Source organism: Epinephelus lanceolatus, chromosome 23 (assembly GCF_041903045.1).
Source record: "Epinephelus lanceolatus isolate andai-2023 chromosome 23, ASM4190304v1, whole genome shotgun sequence".
Lineage (NCBI taxonomy): Eukaryota > Metazoa > Chordata > Actinopteri > Perciformes > Serranidae > Epinephelus > Epinephelus lanceolatus.
This window is the reverse complement of record NC_135756.1, coordinates 2,949,769-2,975,211: the sequence shown is the minus strand read 5'-3', so window position 1 is coordinate 2,975,211 and position 25,443 is coordinate 2,949,769. Positions and strand designations below refer to the sequence as shown.

The 25,443-nt window shown below is 42.6% G+C and overlaps 1 protein-coding gene across 9 annotated transcripts in view; it reads right to left on the bottom strand.

Annotated features, from left to right (window-relative positions):
- shank3b (SH3 and multiple ankyrin repeat domains 3b) overlaps positions 1-19,618 on the bottom strand; it is a 70,879-nt gene extending 51,261 nt beyond the window's left edge. For 5 of the 9 annotated variants that reach the window (XM_033614460.2, XM_078165463.1, XM_033614461.2 and 2 more), the window contains exons 1-2: positions 19,465-19,618; positions 3,335-3,782 (exon numbers count right to left, since the gene is read on the bottom strand). The gene's annotated coding sequence lies outside the window, so the exon portion shown is untranslated. Of the gene's footprint in view, positions 1-3,334; positions 3,783-19,464 lie in introns of those variants that run through there. The other 4 variants (XM_078165461.1, XM_078165462.1, XM_033614463.2 and 1 more) reach the window with 2 other exon arrangements.
- Between the last annotated feature and the right edge of the window lie 5,825 nt (positions 19,619-25,443).

The following is a 25,443-nucleotide window of genomic DNA, read 5'->3' as shown; positions in this document are numbered from 1 at the left end:
AAAGCCAAACCATTTTATTTTTTCCCTAACCCAACCACGTACATGTGTTGGCTATACTTAATCACGTGTGTTTGTTGCTGAAGGGAAAAAATGCCAATTTACGGTGTTGTACCGATGCAGTGCTTTTATTTTGAAAGAGACTGTATAGAAACTGTACATTTCCTGTGAAAACAGAAGTGTATTTTGAAAACAGACAATGCATGTAACAAGCTGGAGTTGACACGGTGTCCCAGAACGTCAACAACCAACACACCCAGGGTACCTTGGACGTCATATGTGCACGTGGAAAGTCCATGACCAAACGTGGACATGTGACGAGGTCACAGTGAGGATGTGTTGCCAAAAAAAACAAGATGGCGACAGTCAATATGCCAAACTAGAGGCTTGAGTCCACGAACCAATGAGTGACATCACTGTGGCTACGTCTGTTACTCTATACAGTCTATGTTTGGCAACTGCGTCAAACTGCACCCCTCTAACAAGCTTCTGTCAGGTTAGGCAACCACTGGCACCTCACGAGTGTCATAGGAATTACGTTCTGTCACAGTGCTGCTCTGAAGTCAGCCATCTTGGTGGTAAATTCAGCAGTTTAATGTGAGAGTGAGATATGTGCATTTATCCTTCAGTCACGTGCTGGCTCCATAAATTGGCACTTGTCATCAAAACTTAAAGCACCCCTGACACAGACAGTGTTAAATAATAAAATATTGGATTATATAACTGGGTGAAGAGGTGTTATGTTGCTAAACCAGATTCCAAAACAACAAAGTAAAAATCAGCGGGTTTGTTATCGTTTTCAACAATATTTGGTCCACTTTAAAAGGTCCAGTGTGTTGGATTTAGTGACATTATTAGTGAGGTAGCAGAACTGAAACTGTGTAAAGTGCTGTAAAGTTTAGTTCAAATCAAACTTTGTTTATATAGTTGATTCAAAACACACATTAAACACACATTAAACACACATTAAACACACATTAAACATGGCTTAATAGAGACAATTTCAAACACAAGTACACAAATCAGCTTCACTATAACTCGCAGCATTCACAGACAAACACTTGTCTTTATCTGGACACATTTTCCCCACAAATACAACATGCTAACGTTATTAGCACAAGCCTATGGCATTTTACATTGTATAAATTAGCCTAGCAGCTAGTGATCTTTTCCTCTTCTCATACAAATACAGCGACAACAGCAACAGCACATAATTTGGCTCCATTACAGCTCACAACATTCACTGACAAAACAACTGTCTGATACTAAACACGTTTTCCAAACAAATACAACATGCTAACGTTATTAGCACAAGCCTAGGGCATTTTACATTGTATACATTAGCCTAGCGACGAGCAGGCTAATGAAACACCTCCATTTTCACAGGTAACTTAGCCTGTCCCCCCGCCACAGGAAATAATGGATTAATCCTGGAAAGCTGTTGATGTAGCACTTTTCTCCTTATGAAAGTAACACTGCGATTATTCGACCAATGAGAATTTGGTCGGACGAGAGCATAACGACCAAATAATCGACTCGTCGACCAGGGGACTACAGCCCTAGTATGTAGATTTAAACGTCTCATTCTGAGGTAACAAAAACACGACTGGTCTTATTTTCAGCTGATTATACACTAATGAAAACATACTTCTTATATCATATTCAATTTCTGCCAACAGATGCCCCTAACCCCACACACTGGACCTTACAATAGAGATATTTTTTTACTTTCAAATGATCAAACGCAGACAGTGGTGGAGGGAGTACTTTTGCTTGCATAAAAGAACTAATACTACAGTGTACAAACACTCAGTAGTAAAAGTAAAAGTCCTGCATTGAAAATGTTCCTTCAGTAAAACTGTGTAAATATGATCAGTAGCTAAGTCTTAAAAGTACCAAACTGACTCTTATATTATTATATCTGATCTCATTAGATGACTCTGACTCATGCATTTATGTAAAAGCAGGTTTTAAGTGTTGGAGTTGTTTGAGGTGGAGTTCAGTTTGAACTATTAACTACTGATTATTTTCATTATGGATTAATCTGCTGATTATTTTCTCCATCAATCGATATCTTCATTTCTTTGTTAAGAAATAGGAGAACATTGAAACCAACAAAGTGAAAATCAGCAGGTTGTTAAGAGAAAATAAATAATGTTCATAACCTGTACAGATAAGTTAAACATCCGAGCTCTTAAAAAACACGGAGCTAATTTACTGCTGCGACATCAGCGACGCTAGTTGAGCTGGTCGTGACTGAGTTGAGGTCAGTCGGTAACTTTGCTCCAGTGATGCTCTTTTTTTTTTATCTGACATCTGCTCATGTTATCAAGCCGTATGACTAAAGGGTTGCAAAAAACTGGGAGGATTCAAGGGGGGAGCTTTTCATGGGAAGAAGATTTAAAGTCCAACAGGCTCAGTTGAACAGGTCTGTTCTATTCCTGTTGAATCAGAGTTTAGGTTCAAAGTAGTCTCAGTGTACCTGAGTCCAACACTGAACGTAACATTAATAATTAAATTACTCACACTGCATTCACTTTTCATAATGTCTGATATGATGTGTAATGTGTACAACAGTGACACATTTCAGAAAATATTCTGATAAAGTAAAATCAAATGAAATAAAAATTAACAGAAATTAATTAGACATTATGGGAATTTACAGGAATAAAATGGAAATGACTGAATCTATTGCTCAGGCTATTTCCTATGTCATATGTAAATGGAAACAAACATAATTTTGCTTTCAGGCCTTCATCATCCTCTCCATGGTCTTCCTCCATGTCAGATTTTATGTGTATTTCCCAACACATAAGTTCAATATTGCACAGAAGGGTTTTTATATTGAAATTGTGGAAATATATCTATTTTGTCACAAAAAATATTGTTTATTTATTTATTTATTTATTATAATCCTTCTTTTTTTTCACCTCATGAAATTATTTATTTATTTTACAAAAAGCTCAACTTCCCTCAGATAATGTCAGAAAATGTACTGAAAATTAACCAGAAATTCACAGAATTTTCAAATATCATTTTAATATTCACTGACCGCATTAAAAATGTGAACGAGTGTTTCCAACCTTGATGATATATTGGAGGCTGTGTGAACCAATCAGGGCCAAGACTTTGACTTTCATAGAAACCAGAAGGAAACAAAACAGGAAATGGAACAAACCAAAAAATGCTGCTCATCTTCGGGTTCTGCATTAACTGATTTTACAGGAACCACCATCCTGTGGCGTCCTACTTTAATTTGACTGACTGGTTCTAGATCCATCCCAGTTTAGTCCCAGTAACCCCAACACTTCCAGTAATAAAGATAAGAGCCACTCACCTATCGTCAGCAGTCCCATCAAACTTTTCCAATGGCCTTTACTGATTTCTACTGGTCTCTTCTGGTCTATCCTGGCCTGGTCTGATCCACTCTACAGAGTCTGACTGGCTTACTGGTCCGATACTGGTTTGGCTTCTGGTTCTGGTCCAGTCTGAGGTGCCAGGTTCTTGTGTCTCTGGTTGGGTTCTGATTGGTTGGCTCTCTGGTGGACTGTTGTAATCCTGTGTGTAGTGACAGTAGTGTCAGAGTGAGTAGTTTCTGCAGCAGATGAAGTAGTTTCCTCAGATGTTGTAGTTTCCTCTCGTAGGATGAACAGAGTCCGCAGTAGTTTTACAGTAAACGGTGAGGTCGTTACTGAAGTCTAACTGTAGGTAATGTGTAGTAATCCTGCAGCAGAGTGAGAGGTCTCAGAGTTTCAGATTGTATTCTGGGAGCTGCCCTGCCCATCCTGTAGAAAGGGAGGAAAAGAGGGAGGAAGAGCGAGAGGAAGATGGGGAGGAGGCGGGTGGGAGGTAAAGGAGAAGGGGAGGCCAGGATGTGAAGGAGAGGGAGGAAGGGGAGAAAAAGAAAAAAAAACATGTCAGAAGAGGAGTGGAGGGAGTACAGAGACGACGGAGAGAGCTGTCTTGCAGTTTAAAGCAGAATTGGGTCAGACACAGTTGCATTTTGTGGAGGCCATTTCAGGTTCAGTCAGTTACACAATATGAAGCTGTTAGCATGGCAACAAGGCCAACAGAAGAGACACACTCCACGTTTCTAGCTGGTAGTATTATGTAAAGTTTTAAATATTGATCCATCTCTCTCTTTCTATTCTCAGAGGAGTCCAAAAAATATAAAACTGATGGTGGGGCTCAGAGCAGAAGATTAGGATTTACTGTGAGCTTCAGGTAGCAGTTGTGGACTGAATCACTGTCATGTCCAAAATCAGAGACACAAAAATATTAAACTGATGATAACGTGGATTTTGTGTTTGGCTTTAGAGGGATCTAATCCTGACAGGTGGTGACACTAATGAACCAACTGACTTTGGAGTTTTAGGCCCTGGAAGTATATGGATATATTTTAAATTTATATTTTCCCCTACATATGAAAAAAACATCTGTCTACTCGGCCTTTGTTTTACAAAAGATCTCTGTCCACACTAGAGTAACTCCAAACGCTCTCCGAACCAGTGGTTGGCGATCAAAGCTACGTCATCGGTATGTCAAATACTGGATGCAAAAATGTCATTTGTGGTGGACGCTGAGGTGATACAGTGACATAATGGCCCCAGATTTCAAGCCCTAAATTATTATTATTATCTATTGCAATTTTCCCTGAATCAAACCACAGATTTTCTGGACTATCTCTGTTTAATATCTTTTGACTTTGGTTTTTCAGGCACCAAATAAATCCAAGTTCACATGAACACTTTTACAAGTTTCTGCCAGCAGCTGTGAGGAATCTTTAGTCACTGATGAGTTTACTGGGAGCCAGCTAGTAGCTCTGGTGTCGCAGAACTAGTAGCCTGTCACTGTTCAGGTGTTAGCCTAGCATGCTAGTAGAATGCTAACAGTGGAAGGCAACCAGTAGCATTTGTAGTTGTCATTGTGGACAGCCATTAGCTACTGTACTGGCAGCCTGTTAGTAGGCTCCTGACTAATATTAGCTGTATATTAGCTGTTAGCCTTTGGTAGCCCATTATCAGAGTATTAACAGCTAACAGCTAGCTGTCCTTGTTGACTTTCTGTCATGTTGGCATTGTTAGATATTAGCAGCCTGTTAGTAGACTCCTGACTAATACTCAGTTAATCTCATATTAGCAACTTAGCCATAGTTGTTAGCCTTTGGTAGCCCATATCACACAAATAACAGCTAACATCAGCCTAACTAGTTGTCTTCGTTGACGTTCTGTCATGTTAGGGCCCGTGTCCTAGAGTATGGATAACCAACCCGAGGCGTACAGGTTGGGCCGGGTTTGGACAACAAATCAGAAGTTTTGCTCAGGTTCGGCCCACTTGACATGCTGCTGTGTTGTGCTGTGGCCTACTGAAGTGTTGGAATTTGTTATTTACGTGACAACGCCTGAATGCAACACAGGCCAATAGTTACATTTCAGGCAGGTGCGTGTGGCATGTCTGACTGTGTGTAACAGTAGCCTTTTGATGGTCATTTACACACTAACTATGTCAGGTAACAAACTGCGCCAGGCTTGGGTCAGGTTCAGACTTAGAAATCAGAAAGTCTGTCGGGGTCGGGTCGGGCTTGGTTTTAACTGTCTCGGACTCGGGTCAGGTTCGGTCAGGAAAATGTGGCCCGAGATGTGCTCTAGTGTATCCACAAAGCATTTTTTCTTAGCGCGAGTTTTGTTTTTCAGTTGCTCTCAATAAGGAGCGAGCATATGTGGCTGCATGCGGCTGCTTAAAGAAAAAGCGCTGCTCCTAGCATCTTTTTTTTTCAGTGACACCAGTGACGTCACTTCCACTTCTTTAGCTAGGTCACAAGTGTTGACAGACATTGGATGCTGTTGTTGAGTGTTGTGCGTCTATCACCATTCACTTTGTACACTTGTTATTAACTGTGTTGTCAACCCTCTGTTAATGTAGCATGATGTTAGCTACCTGGCTAATGTTAGCGTCAAGATATTGTTGTCATGGAAACAAAAACTATGCTATCCTGCTATGTGGATGCAGGCACTTAAAACGGTTAGCTTTCAGCAGCCTGTTAATAGATTCCTGAGTAATAGTCAGTTAGTTTCATATTACTTAGCCACAGCCTTTGTAGCCCATCATCACGAAAATAACAGCTATCATGATTCCAGCTAACTGTCCTTGTTGACTTCCTGTCATGTTAGCGCTCAGCCTGTCAACAGACAGCTTTTTGCTAACTGGTTGTCAGATAGCAGCATAAGGTTGGCAGCCTGCGAGGAACCAGCAGTTGACCTTTGGTAGCCTATTAGCAGAGGGCTGCTAGCTTCCTGTTTAGTCAGCCAGTAGCCAGCTGGTAGCCAGCTAATTGCTAACAGCATGCTAGCCAGCTGGTGTGTGTTTGTGTGTCTGAGGACACCAGGGTGTTTCCATGGCAACGCAGACAGCAGGAGGACATGTTGGAAACAAGAGAACAATTTTAAAAAAACTTGACAAAGATTAGAAGTTCTTCCTGTGACTCACACTTCCTGTTTCCTGTCTGGGTTGCCAAGAAACGGATGTTTGGCAGGAAAAAGCCCAGAAGCTGGACGACACTGATAAAACACACACACACACACACACACACAATAGTACTTCATGCTTCTACTCCACGTATGTCTCAACGTAATTATAGTACTTTTACTCCACTACAAAAATCTGGCAGCTTCAGTTACTGTTCAGATCAAGATTTTACAAACAAAAATATTTGATAACTTCATAAAACAGGACACAGCTTCACAGATTAAACTCTCCAAAAGTAAATAAAGTGGTTAAAATGTGCTCCACCTCCACCAAGTGTTACATAATACTAAAATATAATACAAACACTCTGAAAGGGGTCTTTTACTTTGATACTTCAAGTGCATTTAAGCGTTAATACTTTTGTATCTTTACTTACAGTTGGAACAATGACCCCTATCTTTTACATAAGTAAAAGTAGTGATACAACAGTGTAGAAATGCTCTGTTTCACATAAAAGTTGTGCATTCAAATCTTTACTTAAAGGTCCACTGAGTCAGATTCAGGAGGATTTAGTGGCACTGAACAGTGAGGACTGCGGATTATAACCAGCTGAAACTTCTCCTGGTTAGAATTCCAAACAGATCAGCTGATTTAGGCCTCGTTTACACGGATACGGATACAAATAAAAACGGATTTTTATTTATCCCATATATAAAAAAAAATCTGGGTTTACACGATCAGTTGTGAAAATGATATCTATGTTTACACAAAAATGCAAAAACAGCAGTTTTTTGCTGCAATTAGCATGCCAGGCCAGTAGGTGGCGATACGCCATATGTCAAACACCATAGAAGAACGTTCTGCACATGCACAGTGCTTTGTTTCCCTCTTGGCGCTAGTGATAAAAACAGGTCTGATCTAAAACCGTCGTTTCTAGAGGACCATATACCGCGGACGCTGTGGACCAAGTAATATTGGGCACAGCAGGCGTCTTTGTGCGCCGATGTAGCGCTGATGTTGATGCAGCAGTGCTAAGTTAATTTGTAAGCTCGTAAAGCAAGAAGTATACTTGCTGTATGGCCAAACGTAGGCGTACACGGTGTGCTGCACCTGTGTGTATACTTGCTGCAGCACGGACGTTCGTCGATGCAGCCAAAACGCCTGATACTGGTGGTCTCCGCTAGGGGCAGACCGCAGCACTCAGACACAGAAGAAGGCGGTGACAGTGTATTTCCAGATAAACACAAACATGGACACTCTCAATGAAGAGGAGATCATAATTTTTATTGCTGTTAAGATCTCGGCAGAAGAAAAGGTGTTGTCTCCGCCGCCATCGGAGATGGCATGTGCGGCCCCTTAACCAATCACATTGTGATGACCTCCGACCTCACTTCTTCTTCTTCTTTGGAGTTTTACGGCAGTTGGCATCCGTTACGTTGCATTACCGACATCTTCTGGGTCTACCTTGCTCCTACATCTTTCATTCCATTATATCCTTTTCACCAGTCCACCTCCGACTTCACGTTCACAGTGTCTAGGTATACTTCGCACGAGCGCCGCTTTTGTTCATGTCAATATTGCATCTCACATACACGTCACGCTACCTCGCAGTGTGCGGTCTACACGCCAAACAACCGCAAAATACGCATGGCAGCCAAACGTGCACGAAAAGTGCCCGCGCACGTGTTTCATGCAACAAGTATAGCCTTAAGTAGTCCCAAAAGTGCTAACAAACCTAAACAACCCAGCATATATCCGCTATTGTTGTCGTGGTTCCCGGGAGCCTAATGGGCATGTGCGAACTGGGTTGCAACGTCATCGTTTTCCAAAATCTCTGTCCATCCTGTTTACATGTCTACGGAACCATGTATTCCTTTTCTAGAGTTAGTGTTTGGTTTGTCCGTTCTGGGCTACTGTAGAAACATGGTGGTGCACCATGCCAATCTCTGTAAATGAGGACTCGTTCCTTATGTAGATATAAACGTCTCATTCTGAGGTAACAAAAACACAATGACTCTTATTTTCAGGTGATTAAAGAAAACATACTTATTATACTATGTTCCATTTCGGCCACTATATCATAGTACATAATAATTAGTATGAACATATATTTAAATTACCAAAGGGAAAAGTGCTCATTATGCAGAATAATGTATATTATTGGGTTATAATTATTGATGCATTAATGTGTTCATCTCTTTAATGTTGCAGCTGGTGAAGGTGGAGCTCATTTTAATGACTTTAAATAATGCTGGGTAGATTCATCTCAATAATACATGATCATCTAATTATATTTTCTATTATAGTCAGAATCTGCAAAGTAACAGGTAATAATGCCTCCATCAAAGCCAGAGTAGGTAAGGCAAGGGCAGCCTTCTAACAACTTAAGAACATATGGTGCTCAAAGGAGATTCAACAACAAACAAAAATAAGAATCTTCAACTCCAACGTAAAATCAGTCCTGTTCTATGGAGCCGAGACCCAGACCACAACAAATAACACAGCTAACAAAGTGCAAAGCTTCATAAACAGGTGCCTGAGAAGAATCTCGAAAATCCACTGTCCAAACGAGATCACAAACGAAGATCTTCGGACGAAGACACAACAAATACCAGCTAAAGATGAAATTGGATGAAGAGGATGGAAATGGATAGGGCACACTCTTCGAAAACCAATGTCAAACATCACCAGACAGGCTCTGACGTGGAATCCTCAGGGGAACAGAAAGAGAGGTCAGCCAAGAAACACCTGGCGAAGGGATCTGCAGGCAGATACCAAGAAGATGGGATACACCTGGTCACAGATAGAAAAGAAAGCTAGCAATCGGGTACTCTGGAGATCCCTTGTCAACGGCCGAAGTAAGTAAGTAACAATGCCTCCATCTGAGATGTGGCAGAGTAGAAATATAAAGTAGCACAGAATATGGCAGCAGTAGCTCAGACCACTTGGGTTTGTAACCAGAGGGCCACAGATTCGAGGTCCCGTAAGGACCAAATATGGAGCATGGACTGGTAGCTGGGGAGGTGCCAGTTCACCTCCTGGGCACCACCGAGGAACTCTTGAGGAAGGCACCGAACCCCCAACACCTCCCTCGCTCTGACAGCTCTCCATTTAATGCATATATAGGTCCTGTTTGTGAATCTGTGGGTATTTCAGTATTTCAAGTGAAAGAATTGAATTTCTCCTCAGGGGATTAATAAAGTTTATTTTATCCTTCTTCTTCTTCTTTAAATGGAAATACTAAAATAAGGTGCTTCAAACTTGTACTTCAGGACAGTACTCAACTAAATGTGCTCCACTGGCTGTAACATTAAAAAGCTGCGTACCTGTTAAAGCATCAGTGATAAAACTCCACTAATATTTTATATATATATTTTATGTGTAGGCTGTGGTAACACTCTTCTCTCTGTTACCTATTTTGGTCCAATCATTTTATAACAGCTAGAAATACTTTTGGATTATAAAAAATGAACCACAGTTTAGCTCAACCTCTAAAGAATGAAGAATGAGTAAAGAACAGTTTGGACCCGAGCTGGGAAACCTGTCATCTCGTGGCTGTCAGACACTAGTATCTCTTTTAAAGGAGATAGCAACTGAGGTCACCCTGAAACAATGTGTATTATTTTCTACAGAACAGATTTTAAAGTCCGCCTTTTGAAGAAACACTTGAGATTAAACACTTCTGCGCCCACCGCCAGCTGTGGGATCCTGTTACAAGCCAAACCTCTTGTAAAAATAATCAGATTTAACGTGGAGTGGTTCTCACTGCCAGGAGCCTTTTTTTGTTTTTGCCTCGAGGAGACGATACCTGGTCAAGAACAGGCTTTCGGGATCTCAAGCATCTCTCTGAGAGGATCACGTGAAACATGAAAGCAGCAGCACAACCAGGTAAAACCAGGCAGACACAGCTGACAGAAAACTAACAGCACATACGAATCTGAGCAGCACATTGAGGAGAACAGGAAGGTGCCTGGTTGGGTTTTCTCACAGGTGTCAAACTGTGTGGGAAACAAGAAATGATGCATTTTGTCAAATTGTAAAATTGTGTCATTTTCTGGTTTTTGCATCAGCGCTAAGTGGCTCTTGCCCGAGGAGCAGCAGCAGTTATACTGAAGACAATCAGCAGTGAGAATGTAGAAACATCCAAAGCTAAGAGCCCGTCTCCACATGATCTCAACATGTGATGTGTATCTGAACATGTTGTCAGGATAATGACATCTGATTGCCATTAATTAGCATTCTCGTTATCTCGGTGCAATAATAGTTAATATTTATAGGTTATATTTCTATATCTCAGCTGTGCTGTGCAACAATCAGTCATGGAGTATCGCACTCATGTACTCATACAATGTCTGTATAAGTGAAACGTGTATATAGATTTTATTATCCATTATTTTATTTTTCATTTTATCTCATATGTATTTACCGTACGTTACTTTACATTACCTTATGTTACGTTACATTACCTTACGTTATGTTACATTATGTTACATTATCTTATCTTATCTCACATACTGTAGTGCAATATGTTGGAAAGTTGTGTAATTTTACCCAGGTAAGATTTTGAATGCAGGACTTTTACTGGTGACACAATATTTTTTCAGTGTGACAATACAACTAGTACGTCTTCCACCACTGTTGTTCACTAGGTAATCAAAAACGCTAACACACAGAGGTGGGGGGACTCCAAGCCACACGACTTGAGTCAGATTCAAGTCACAAATTTGAGAACTTGAGACTTGGCTTGACATTGATTTTAAAAAAAAACAAACTTGAATTGGCTTTAACCTGGTATTCATGGCTTGAGACTTGACTTAAAGGGATAGTGCACCCAAAAATGAAAATTTAGCCATTATCATTATCTATCTAAAACCAGCCGCCGGCCATTTGACCTGCTGAGTGTCAGGTGACACCATCAGCCGGCTTGAGTTGAGCTCAGACCGGCCAGTTCACACCGCTGAAACCTTCTAGAACGGTTTTGTCTCGTCACAAATGTTTGGTCTGAACTGTGCTTTAGGGCCTTTTCATGCTTACAAACCATAGACCGTAAAAAAAAAAAATGGCTGTAGCTACCGTGACATCACCCACTGGTTCGGGACCCCCGTTCTGAAACTTCAAGTTTGGCATTACAGCTGTCTGGAGCCAGATTTAACAATATTTGGTGGCTCAAAGTTACGTATAATTAAGGGTGGGCCTTTTTGAGTGACGGAATGTCTGCAGGTCGTGTCTTTGGCTTCTCGGTCAGATCCACCCCTCACTCCACATCAGCACATTCTCGCCCAAATATGGTCACTTCTGCTACAAAAACTCAAGATGGTGACGGCCAAAATGTCAAACAAATGGGTGATGTCACAGTAGCTACGTTTATTATTCTTACAGTCTATGACGTGTTCCCTGTGTAGATATAAATGTCTCATTGTCAGGTAACGAGCACACAGTGATTCTTATTTTCAGGTGATTATACATACAGGAAAACACACTGATTATATTATGTTCCATTTCCGTCAAAATATCCCCCTAAATCCTACACACTGGACCTTTAACATATATGTATCATCCATCTGTAAATCCTGCACACTGGATTTACTGTAAATAGACATGTATACTGCACACAACCACCCACTGCATGTATAGACAGTAATCTATTACGATACCCGCTCTCTTTTTAATCCTGTGCACTATTTAGATTACTTACAGAAGCACTAAGCTTGTATATAGATGTATGTTGCTTGTTACGGATATTTATACACCTGTTTTACACCTCTTTGTATGTACATGACATGTTTTATTTTCCTTCTTGTTCAGCCTTGTTGTCCTTGTTTGTAGTTTATGTTTATTATAATGAGAGCAAATTAAAACTGAAGACATATAAACTGTATGTGTTCACATACTTGGTCCACAAAGCTGATTCTGGTTGTGAGTTCAGTCTAATCTTGGTGTTAAAATGACCCTTTAACTCACATTAATTCAGGACTCTTACTGTTAATTAGCGACGATTTGCTGAGTTCCCTTCCAGCAGTTTCTACCATGCAGTGAAGTCGAGGAGTCGTTTGACTATATTTGCATTCATCATGTGTTCACTGCTCACATGTCGCTCGGAATCTAAACCATCTGATCCTGATAAGCGCCGCTCAGGTGTGAAGAGACGTCGATCTGAAGCCACCCAGTTGTGGACAGAAGCTTTTCACTGTGAGGTGTGAACAGGATGTGTGTGCCCTGAAAATGTAGCTCTCTTGGCCATTACCATGGTAACCAATGGCAGGAGCTGATAATACACACTGTATTATCATTGCGCGCACACATGCGCACGTGCACGCGCACACACACATACACACACACACAGACACAGACTTTATCTTGTCAAGTTTCTCACATCACTGGGAACCTAAAAACTGAGGCAGATCTCTTCTGTTTCTTTCTCTTCACATAGGAGCAAGAACTAAAGCCTTATAATCCCGTCAGCGCCCCCTACAGGTCCAAATCTTCACCACAGCCATCAGCAGTCAAGTGTTGGATGAACCGAACGACATAGTGATGATCAGGGCTGGAGTTCGACTGCATTTTATTGAATCCAAATCCAGTAAAAAATGACCTCTAATCACATCTGAGTCGTTCAGAATCACTCGTTCAATGATACTAGCTTTAACTTAAATCTGCAATTTTTGTTTTGGCCACTTGGGGGTAGAAACAACACAACAACACTGACTTACTCGCAAACAGTTTCTTATAGCAGTCACAGAGCAACATGATGATTCATTAGGATGAATTCAGACTGATGAATTCCATCCAAAATTTTAGCTCTGTGTTTGGTCTCCACCACCTCCTGAGAGAACTATCTGACTCACTAGCTGCTAAATGCTCTGCTGTGTTCACCAATTAGTCTCAAAACGCCCAGACTCACCAAACTGACATCAAAGAACTACTGGCACTTAAGACGGGCTGTTGCGTCGCCTCACGCTGCCTGTGTCTCGGTTAAAATGTTGCACCTGAACACACCGCAAAGACTCAAACCAACACTCAACCAGCACGTACGTTCTGCACCTGCTTGAGAGGAAATAACTCCACAACAGCAGGTGGCGTTAGTCTGTATTCATCATTCAAAAAGGGAGATCTGGAGACCAACAGAACGGATTCAAGATGCTAGTTAGCCAGTTAGCACGTTAACAACACAACCTGATGCTGAAAGAACGAAGGATGTTGACCATGCGCTAGCGAACAATAACACGAACAATTATGAAATGTTTCTGCAAAACAGCTCGATGACCAAAAACAAAAATCTTGCCCGATATAACAACTTTGTTTTGCTCACACTCCCTCGCGACTTCAGTTGTTTGCTTTCCTTACGTCCATTTCTCTTTGTGTGCACTGAGCTCAACAGCCAATCAGATGGATTCTTTACTGACGTGATGAACTGGCTTAAAATGGCTGATAACAACGACAATGGCTGAGTGGTGCCAACATGGTGGTACATATTGCAAAAACTAGGGCGACAGACACTCACTGATGGACACTGACCAACGACCAACCGTCAGCTTGGTGTGTGAGGGCTCAAAGGCTCAGTGTCCACATAGCATCTTTTTTTTTTTTGGTGTGTGTGTTTTTGAGTGCCAGTGGCTCCAGAATTTGTATGGAGCCACTTAGAGAAAATATCCGACATTTTTGTGCAGCTGCTTCGAGCGCTTCTGGTTGAAAATCACTGATCAAAAAGTGTGTCATCACTGTCGCTTCTTCAATGTCTATCCCAAGCCGTCAGTCAGAGACAAAGAAAGAGAGGCTCGTCTGTGTCAGCAGATCGGCGGACACTGAATGTTGCTGCTGAGTCGTGTCCTTTTATCACTGTGTGCATTGTAAGCTTGTAATTAACTGTGTAGTCAGCCCTCTGTTACATTAAGGACGGGCGTGAGCACTCAAGCACTCGTTCCAAGGATAATCGCAGCCCAATCTCCCACGCGTGAACATGACTATATTTTTAAAGGAAATGGGTAAAATCTTATTTCATTGTCGCTCTCTCTCTGTTTATCACAAGACGAACTCTGCAAGAGTGTGAGCTCCACATCTCCTGCACACACAAACACAATGACAGAGCTAACTGTTAGCTCCACATAGCTAACGTTTCCTAGCAGGTAGTAACGGGACAGAGTCGAGCTGTTTGTGGGGACCATTAAACTCCTCCGTGTGGGATGTTACCTGGTGCTTCTGTGTTAGCTCATGCTAACCAGGCTAATGCTGAACGGACCGGGAGGAGAGCAGCGTGGAGACGGTGCTTCGGTGCTGCGTCTCACAGTAACCGTAGTGACAGAAATTGTGTTACATTTGAATAATAATGTAACAGGCTAATTGTTCAATAAATTAATTTCGAATTGCACTTATTTTCCGTTGTTGGCCAACTGACATTCCTAATCTAGTGTTGTGTCGTTTGTGAACGAATCATTCAAAAGAACGAATCTGTTGAGTGAACGTACTGAACTGAATCACTTCCGGAACTGATTCGTTCATCTCTCAGTTCAGTTGAGCTCAGCAGTGAGCGTGCAGGGCCAGGAGTGGAACTGCCGATTCGGTCTGTGCGAATGATGAATCACTCGCGAGTTGCGAAGCAGCCAGGGTGCAGGGGAGGGACTGCTTACCACGTGACAAATCACTTTGTGAACGAATCACTCGGTGAACGACGTAACCCGATCCCTGAGTGTATCAAATCATTTCTTCTCAGCGATGCACTTTCATAGGGACCGTTTTCTCCAAGCCAACAGCTAATGGGGTGATCACACAGAAATGAGACGCTAGAGACGCAGACGTTTCAAAGATGCTTGAAACACTGGAAGCGCTTATTCAATGCGCACTAGCTACTGGCGTCTGACGCTCAAAAAGTTGAAAATATTTTAACTTTTCAGCATCTACATGCGTCTAAAAAGAAGCGTCTAAAAAGACGCCGGAAAAACGCCCGTCTAAAAAGATGCTTGAATGCCGGTCGGATGCGCCTTATCATAGGAAAACAATGGTTTTACTGCCGTCATGTTTCCAGCGTTTCATCTCGGTGTGATCGCTCCCTAATGTAGCCAGGAGTCAAGCCGCATGAACACAATCACACACCTCCCCATTGTTTTAACAGACTTAGTTTCCAGATAAACAAACTTAAAGCGTTAGGCTGGCCAGAGATGAGACTCACCAGTGCAGAGCAGATGCAGCAGCAGCAACGGAGAGACTGAGCACTGAACGATTCGGTGACCGAATCTTTTTAATGAACTGATTCTAGTGATTCAGTAACATCTAAAGAACTGCTTTGCTCATCACATTCCTAATCTTGAATTTGTTTTTTGTTTTTTTATACGAGGACTCAAGCGCTCCATAATTATTTAAAGCGAATACTCCAATATGGAAGTTATTTAAAATGCCCGTCCTTAGTTCACAGCATTATGATAGCGTCCTACGTGATCGTAATGTTACGATATTGTCACAAAAAAAATAAATACACACAGCGCTTCATCAACATGTGTGAGTACATGTGTAAGTTTCACACAGAGCGCAAATTAGCTTTAAAATACGCTGCACTTTCTTCGTGGAATAACTTACAGAAGGTCCTGAAACTGTCTGAATTTCAGTCGATTTTAAACAGTCAAGAAAAAAAACACACTGGTCAGTGTGTTGCTACTTAAATTTACTGCTACTTACATAAATATTTATTTATTTAACTTTTTGTGTGTGTTGTATTTTAATTGAATGTTGTGCCAGGTTACTTTTTAAATCTCAGTAAGACTTTTACCCGGTTAAAAGGACATTTTATATGGAGCACTGGGATGAAGCGCTCCCCAAACGTTGGTTGAACAGACGCCCTGACTGTGTCTGTCTGCTGTTTGCTGCTGAGCAGGTCATGCTCAGTGAAACTGACACTATGAGAGCACTGAGAGTTAACCAGGACAGTGAAGTTACAGCCGGACACAGAAACATTGAGCTTAAACTCACTATCAAGCTACCTGAAGCTGAGAGGAGCCGCAGATTTAACTCGCAACACATTATTATTATAAACACAGACATTACAGCCGTAGCTTTATCTGATCTGTACTGAGCTGACTTCACCTTATTTTTCATGAGAACTATTAAATTTATTATAAGTTTATTTTGGTGCCCAGTGCAGAGTAAACACTGCCAATTTATTGACTGTATGTTATCTGACATAGCAACAGTAACTAAGGAAGGGGTGGTACGTAGAACATAGCATAAACGTAGGCAGTAGATTAAAAAGATGGCTGAGGCTGTCTGAGCTCGTGTCAGTCATTTTTTATTAACAGTCAGTGGCAGGTCTTCACGATTGTGAACACAAGTGAACCATGATGGTCTGAACACATGCTGCATCATGGGAAATGTAGTCCTGTAATTGTGCTTAAAGAATTTAAAAAAAAATAAAACAGGCTTGTTTGATTTTCCTCTCTGGTAGCCAGTGAAGCCGTTTCACCTCTGACCATCGAGTCACTCATGCATGCAGTCACAGTGGCGCTGAGCTTAACATGTTGCCATGACAACCATGTGATGTTAAAGAGTGTCAGCGCTGCAGAAGAAGAAGAAGAAGAAGATCCACTTCCTGTTTGAAGTGTTTGATTTTGAGGGGGGGGGGCAGATCATCTCTTTAGATAGACGGTCTGAGACTACGGCCTACACACTCTCTCTGCTCAGCTTAGCTTACATAACACACACACACACACACACACACGCACACGCACACACACACACACATACACACACACACGCCGAGGACAGTAAAGTGATGCTGGAGGAAATAGGAAATAAAGACAACCCTCAGAGAAAAGGAAAGAGACAGGAGGAGGGATAGAAAAGGAAATGAAATGAGAGAAAGAGAACACAAATTTAAAAAACATAAGAAAAGGAGGAGAGTAAAGGAGGGGAAGCAGATGAAGGAGAAAATGAATAAAAGAAGAGAGGGAGGACACGGGAAAAGGGATCAGAGAAAGCAAAGGAGCAGAAGAAAGGAAAGGAAATGACAAGAGGAGAGAAGGAAAATGAGGAAAATGTAAAAGAAAGGGAAGGAAAGGGAGAGGCAGAGAGGAAGAGGATAAAGGTGGAAAGACACAAGTGGAGAAAGAGGAAGTGGAGAGGAAGGAACAGGAAAGAAGGACAGCGGAAAGGAGGGAAGAGGAAAGAGGAGACTAGGAAAGTAAAGGAATGGAAGCAAATGAGAAATAAGGAAAGGAAAGGAAAGGAAAGGAAAGGAAAAGGAAAGTGGAGGAAGCAAATGAAGGGCTGAGAGCATGAAAAGAAGTGAGGAAGGCAAGGACAGGAAGGAAGTGAGGGATGAGCGAAGGAGATGAAGAGAAAAGGAAAGACGGCGAGGAAGCAAATGAGGGACGAGGGAAGGAGATAAAGAGAGGAAAGCATGGAAAGGAAAGGATGGAAGAAAATGAGGGAAGGAGATGACAGGACAGAAGTAGAAAGAGGAAGAGATGAAGGGAAAGAGGAAAGGTGGGAAGGGAAGGAAAGGAAGAGGGGAGGGAGGAGAGAAAAGAGGGCAAATGAGGAGAGGTGGAAAGGAGAGGCAAGGGAAGGGAAGGAGGTGAAGATGAGGGAAGGAGAAAAAAGATGAGATGAAAGAGGAAGATGGGAAAAGGATGAACTAAAAGAGAGCAAGGAAAGGAAAGGAGGCAAATGAGAAAAAGAGGAAAGGAAATAAAGGGGATGAGTGGAGGGTGAGGAGCGGGAAGGAAGCCAGTGACAAATGAGGGAAGGAGATGACAGGACTGAGGTCAAAGAAGGAATGGAAGAGAGGAGAGGAGGAGGAAAAACAGAAGGCAAAGAAGGAAAGGAAATGAGGAAAAGAGATATAGAGGAGATAAGGGGGGGCAAGGGAAGGAAAGGAAGTGAGAATGAGGGATAGGGAAGGAGATGACAGGACAGAAGGAAAAAGAAGACGAGATGAAAGAAAGGATGGATGAAATGCACAAGGACGGGGAGGGAAGGACAAACGAAGAGGGAGCAAGGAAAGGAAAGAAGGCAAACGAGGACAAGAAGAAAGGAAATGAGGAAAGGAGATAAAGAAGAGATGAGTGGAGGGTGAGGAGAGGGGGAGTGGAAATGAGAGATGAGGAAAGGAGATGACAGGACAGACTGAGAAAAAAGACAAGATGCAAGAGGAGGAGGGAGAGGAAAGGACGAATGAAGAGAGCAAGGAAAGGAAAGAAGGCAAACCAGGAAAAGAGGAAAGGAAACAAGGAAAGGTGAGGAAAGACAAGATGAGTGGAGGGTGAGGACAGGGAAAGAAGCAAATGACGGATCAGGGAAGGAGATGACAGGACAGACGGAGGATAGCAAAAAAAGATGAGATGAAGGAAAGGATGCAAGAAATGAGGGACGGGGGAGGCAAAGGAGGAAAGGAAGTGAGGAAAGGATAGATAGAAAAGATGAATGGAGGGGGGCAAGGGAAGGAAATGAAGTGGAAATTGGGGATGAGGAAAGGAGACAGGACAGAGGGAGAAAAAAGACAAGATACAAGAAGGAGAGCAAGGAAAGGAAAGAAGGCAAATAAGGGAAAGAGGAAAGGAAACAAGGAAAGGAGATAAAGAGGAGATGAGTGGAGGGTGAGGAGAGGTAAGGAAGCAAACGACGGATGAGTGAAGGAGATGACAGGACAGACGGTGACAGCAAAAAAGACAAGATGAAGAGATGGATGGAAGAAACGATGGAAGGAGAGGGAAAGAAGGAGCGCAAGGAAAGAAAAAGAGGGAAGGAATGCAGATAGGAGAGAAGGACAGGAAGGGAGGGAATAAGGAAAGGAGAGAAGGAGATGAGAGGATGACGACAGGTATGAAAAAAGGTAAAGTGCAAAGGTAATTTAGTCACGACTTTTAAAGTTACAGACCGGCAGCAAGTGACTGACACACACACACACACACACACACACACACACAAACATATCGCCAAAGCGACATTAGCCACACACATGCATTCACTTTGACACACACACACATGACACACACACAGAGCTGCAGAGAGACTCACCCAGAAGATCAGCGACTCGTTCTCCATGATGATAAACTGAAAAGAAAAGGAAGGGACTGATGGAGGGAGGTGGAGGAGAGAGATGATGGAGGATGGGAAAAAAGAAGAAGAAGAAGAAGAAGAAGAGGAAGAAGAAGAGGAGGAGGAGGAGGAGGAGGTGTATCTGGAGACGAAAAGAGAGAGAGAGAGAGAGAGAGAGAGAGAGAAGAGGAGAGAGGAAGAGAGAGGGAGGGAGAGGCAGGATGAGTGGAAGGCTGGTCGGTTCAGCCCACACACTGCTAGCATGACACACACTCTGTGCATATGTGCGTGTGAGTGTGTGCGTGCGTGCACGTGAGTGCGCACGCTGTCTCCCACTCTAATGCGTGGGTTAGAAAACACACCTCTCCCTCTCTCTCCCTCTCCTGAGCGAGCGAGGGAGAAAAAGAGAGAGGGGGTAAGCAGCGTGGGTGTGGAGGAGCGGCCCCGTCGCCATGGCAACGATGCAAAAGCAAAAAAAAAAGGGAAAAAAGGCATCCAAGCATCATCATCATCATCATCGCTGCTGGCCAATGATGAGGAGCCATAGTGCATGATGGGGGTGAAAAAAAATCCTTTCTTCAATCATTTCACCAAATGTTTGATTTCATGACATCGTTTTTTTTTTTTATATAAGTGGGAGCGACCAATCAGAACGCCACGTGGCAGAAGGAGTCACATGACCCCCGCCAGGAGATGAAGAGGGTGTTTTCCACATGTGAACCTCAGTCGGAGGCAGGAAGCTGAGGATCACTGACATCAGCGCAAAAACACTGCTCCACTCACATACACTGGTGCACATACCAGTACACACCAGTGTATACACACACACACATACACACACACACACCAGTACACACCAATACACACCAGTATATACAGCACTACAAAAAGCGAACCAACACTGAAGGACACTGAGGTGTTCCCAGACCAGATGAGATACGTAATCCCTCCAGTGTGTTCTGGGTCTGCCCCGGGGCCTCCTACCATGCAAAGTGCCCAGAACACCTCTAACAGGAGGCGCCCAGGAGGATCCTGATCAGATTTTGAACCACCTCAACTGACCCCTTTCAACATGAAGGAGCAGCGGCTCTACTCCGAGCTCCTCCCCCTATCTCTAAGGCTGAGCCCAGACACCCTACAGAGGAAACTCATTTCAGACATTTGTATGTCAAACGGTTGCCTTCCGGCTCAGCTCCCTCTTCACCACATAAGGAGTGAAACTTCACCGATATTGAACCAGCTGTGTCAACGCAGTGTGTGCAGATGAACGGTGTTTGGCTTCACCCCCGTGCTGCTGCCAGCACCCGGACCTCCCCTTGCATCTGTGCACACTGCGATGACACAGAGCTGGTTGAAAGCAGCATGTGTATACATTCAGTCGGCTACATCTTCAGTAGCTAGCTAGCTAACCCTACACTTTTCAGGGTCTGATTTTGGTTTTGGAACAGGGAAGAAACGTGTATCTTTTTCCAACCTCTCCAGGGAACGAGTATCATGAATACACGACGTGCCCCAGGCACAACATTTAGCTCCAAATCCACAAAACCAGCCTGAAAATGAAGAAAATCTGAATCAATGGAGCACAGCTGTGTTGTTGTGGGACCCGGCCTGATCCTACACTATGATTGGTCAGTCTGCCACCGGGGGCGGGACTTAGTGAAGGGTAAATTACAGTAACAACAATTTAATGTTCACAAACCAAAGCAACCAGTGGGTTCCCCTGGGTAGTCCGGGTAAAGCAAAAATAAATGTGCGTCATAAGTTTGTCATGCCACAGAAAAATGTGTATTAACCACCCAGTGAAATCTGATTGATTAAAAGAAATCAGCAAGTGTATAAAATTAGGTTTTGAAATCATGAAAAAGAAAATTAGCATAACCTCTGCTCTGTGACACGGGGTGCGTGTCTACTGAAGGTACCGAGTCGAAGAACGAGCAGCTGCGAAGTGGCAGCCTCGCATCAGCAGCTAACCCAGTAGCACAAAGCACACACGCTTCCCGAGCCAAAAAGTGTGCCGCCATGCAGTGCAGCCCCTCGTTAGCATCCAGCGCACAAACTCTTTAGTGGCACAGTACACCGTCCAAACCAAAGAACCAGAGCGCCACAGTGTCATGATAGCCTCTCATCCAATAGCTAACGTTAGCACTAATCACACACCTACAGCAGTGAGCAGTAGCTGCTGGAGGGCCGGGTCACTGATTCTGGCTGAAGGACTGAAATGTACGTTATTTCCGAGCAGTTATCATCAAGCCATGATTTCAGGCCCACCCAAAAAAATCCTGGATATAGAAATGGTGAAAAATAGTTCAACTCCACAATTCAGGACCACTCAGTCCACAGACTTCTAATGTAATCATGGCATAACGCCAGAGTCACAAACGTAGCTGTAGATATTTCAGTGTGTTCTCAGCTCATGAAAGTTAATTTTATCATTTTAGTGTCTCAAAGTCTTGTTCAGTGTTTGGTTGAACTAAAACCCTCGAAGGAGTCTGTTACTCAGTTTCTACGCTTTACTTTGTTTTAGTGAGTTTAAGCCTGTTTTTTGCTCACGAAAATTAGCATTAGCATTATCAAAGTTAACCATTGGTGTAAATGCACTAAGCTAACCAAGCTAGCAGATAGCGTTAGGGTTAGCTCCATCCTCTCTTCCAAATATAATCACATCTAGCTCAAAAACATCGAAGATGGCGTTGACTAAAATGCCGAACTCGAGGCTTCAAAACGTTGGAGGCGGGGCCACGTTCATTCCTATGAATGTGGTGATTGAAGCCAAAGAGTTCAGGTATAGAATTACCGGAATGATCGGTGCAGCTTCCACATCATTGGGCCCAAAGAGCAGGTGCACTCAAGACTTGGCAGGCAGAGCAGCTAACTTCCGGTTTAGCTCTTCATTAACTTGAATGGGTAAAGAAGTAATTTAATTGCGCAGCTCTTGTAGACTTTTGAAATGTTATTGCACTGAATGGATCAAATCCTGATGGTGAAGCCAGTCAATTTTTCGGGGTTGGCGCTCAAAATAACACATCAACTGATTTACAGCCAACTTTTTCCCAATGTTAGTCAATAGGAGAAAGTCTTTCTGAAGCCTATGGCATCACATGATGAACCTGAAAGTTGTAATTTCACAGTTTGGCCACTATGAAAATTGGCTTCAACACCCAGCGCTGTTCCTGGGGGCCTGGTAAAAACATGATATAGGCCCACTTAAGCCCTGTTTCCACAGAGCAGAGCAGTTCAGTTCACTTTTTTTCTGTCTCCACAGTGAAAGTTGTGGATGGTCCCAACAGAAGCGTTCCTTAGCGTCCCCATGTTTGGTCCCCCCTCTGTTGGGGTACCTAGCACACAGATCTGGTACTAAAAGGTGGAGCTAGAAACCCTGCAGTCTGATTGGTCAGTAGAGGATGGTCACTCTGGTTTTATGTAACCTCTGTTCATACATCAGTAAACTACAACTATAAAATGAAAGAGAAAAAAATAACTTCATTCACTGGGCCGACTGCCGGCAACTTTTAAGGTGGAACGTTAACTTGTAATGTTACTCAATGCATGAGTTGATGACGTGAATCCATCAGCACACCTTAAATTTCACTGTGACAACTTTGAGCATCACTTTAGTTTTTATATGACACACACTTTTAGTAATGACTTTAAAAATATAGATTAATTTGGAGCGGATTATGTGAAGGTCATATATTCTAATCCTCACTTCCTGTGGGCTACAGCAACACTAAACCCCTGAGCTTGCCTGAGAAGGACTAAATGCACAAAGCTGCTATTTTTAAATATCCCATGGAGAGAGACTCTCACTGCAGCCTGTTCTATTTTGTTGTGAAAATGTGGGCGTGCAGCCTCGTTCTGTGGACGATAAACCAGGTGCAGACTTCCATCTGTGTCACCGCTGATGAGGAAATACAGCGAGTGCTGGACGGAGCAGTGAGTGACAACAACCCCGCCCACATTTAAGAGGACTGTCTGAACAGACAGAGGGTCTCGGTACCATGTCTGAAGGGTTACTGCTGGTTCCAAAGGTGCTGGACTGGTACTAGAAAATAATCATCGGATTAATCCATAAATCCATTCACATTAATGCACGAGTTAGATCCATCTAATGAGATCAGAGATAACAGTCACAGTTTGATATTTTTAATACTTTAACTACATCATACTTACATACTTTTACTGCAGGCACATTCTCAGTGAAGGACTCGTACTTGTATTTTGATGGAAACACACTCAGGCTGATGAAAAGGACTTAAAAGGAGGATGTTTTATTTACTGATAGTGACCTAGATGACGGCGCATATAAACAGTCTTTTGACTCGAGATTACGAAACGATAAACTGTCATCAGATATTTATTCTGAAGCTTGTGCTGAAGTCACGATCCCAGCAAACTGTTGTGCAGTCATTGATGGGGCTTGAAAAGGTTCAGCCGGATGTCACTGCTGCGTTTGTTTGAACTGTCACTGCATCTGTATATATGGAACAAACAAAAGTCGAGTGAGCGTTCACAGAAAATAAACCTCTAATCTGCAGCTTCCCTCCTCGACAGATCTGCTGCCGACACCGCCGACTGTAACTGAGAGAGAGTGAAGTCAACTCTGGTGATGTCTGAATGAACTGAGACAACAGATGGAGTCTGAGTCTTATCAATGGAGAGAATAAAGGCGACTGGTGGGTGATACAGTCCGGCTGCTCAGACTCAGGCACAGTCATTAAAGAAAAACGCTCAAAGAAACAAACAGGGAAAAGTTTAATACGTTTGCAAGAATCCACCACAACTGCAGGAAATCAGAGCCGAGGAGTGTCTAAGGCAGCTTGTCTACAATCATGTCAATCACTGCTCCTAAACTTCGGTCAAACTTTCACACCAGGCAGCGCTGATCAAATATGAATCAAGATTCTGCTACTGCATTGTCTGTTTTTCACCTCAGATGTCTTCTGAAACATACAGTCAGGTCCATAATTATTTGGACAATGATACAGTTGTCATCATTTTGGCTCTGTACACCACCACAATGGGTTTTAAATGAAACAATGAATACCTGCTTGAAGTGCAGACTCTCAGCTTTCATTTAAGGCTTTTTTTCAAAAATGTAGTATGAACCGTGTAGGAATGACAACCATTTCTTCACACAGTCCCCCAACTTTAAGGGCTCATAAGTATTTGGACAAACATAATCATCAATTAAACAGTCAGTTTTAATACTTGGTTGCAAATCCTTTACAGTCAATGATGAAAGCTGAAGTGTTTGGGGCTACATTATCTGCTCAGATTCAACTAAATGCTTCAAAACTCAATGGATGATGCTTCACAGTGCAGTTGGACAATGACCTGAAGCATATTGCAAAAGCAACCAAAGACATTTTTAAGGCAAAGAAGTGGAATGTTCTGCAATGGCCAAGTCATATCATCTGACCTGAATCCAACTGAGCATGCGTTTCTCTTGCTGAAGCCAAAACTGAGGGCAAAACACCCAAAACACAAGCAGGAAGTGCAGACGGCTGCAGTAAAGGGCTGGCAGAGCATCACCAGGGAAGAAACCCAGCATCTGATGATGCCTATGTGTCCAACACTTCAGGCAGTCATTGACTGTAAAGGATTTGCAACCAAGTATTAAAACTGACTGTTTAATTGATGATTATGTTAGTTTGTCCAAATACTTATGAGCCCTTAAAGTCGGGGGACTGTGTGAAGAAATGGTTGTCATTCCTACACAGTTCATACTACATTTTTGAAAAAAGCCTTAAATGAAAGCTGAGAGTCTGCACTTTAAGCAGGTATTCATTGTTTCATTTAAAACCCATTGTGGTGGTGTACAGAGCCAAAATGACGACAACTGTATCATTGTCCAAATAATTATGGGCCTGACTGTATATTAGTGACTGTTTAGCTGTAAAATGACAACGTTTGTGACACAGGTGGAGGGTTTTCAGTTAAAGCTACTCTTACCTTTCT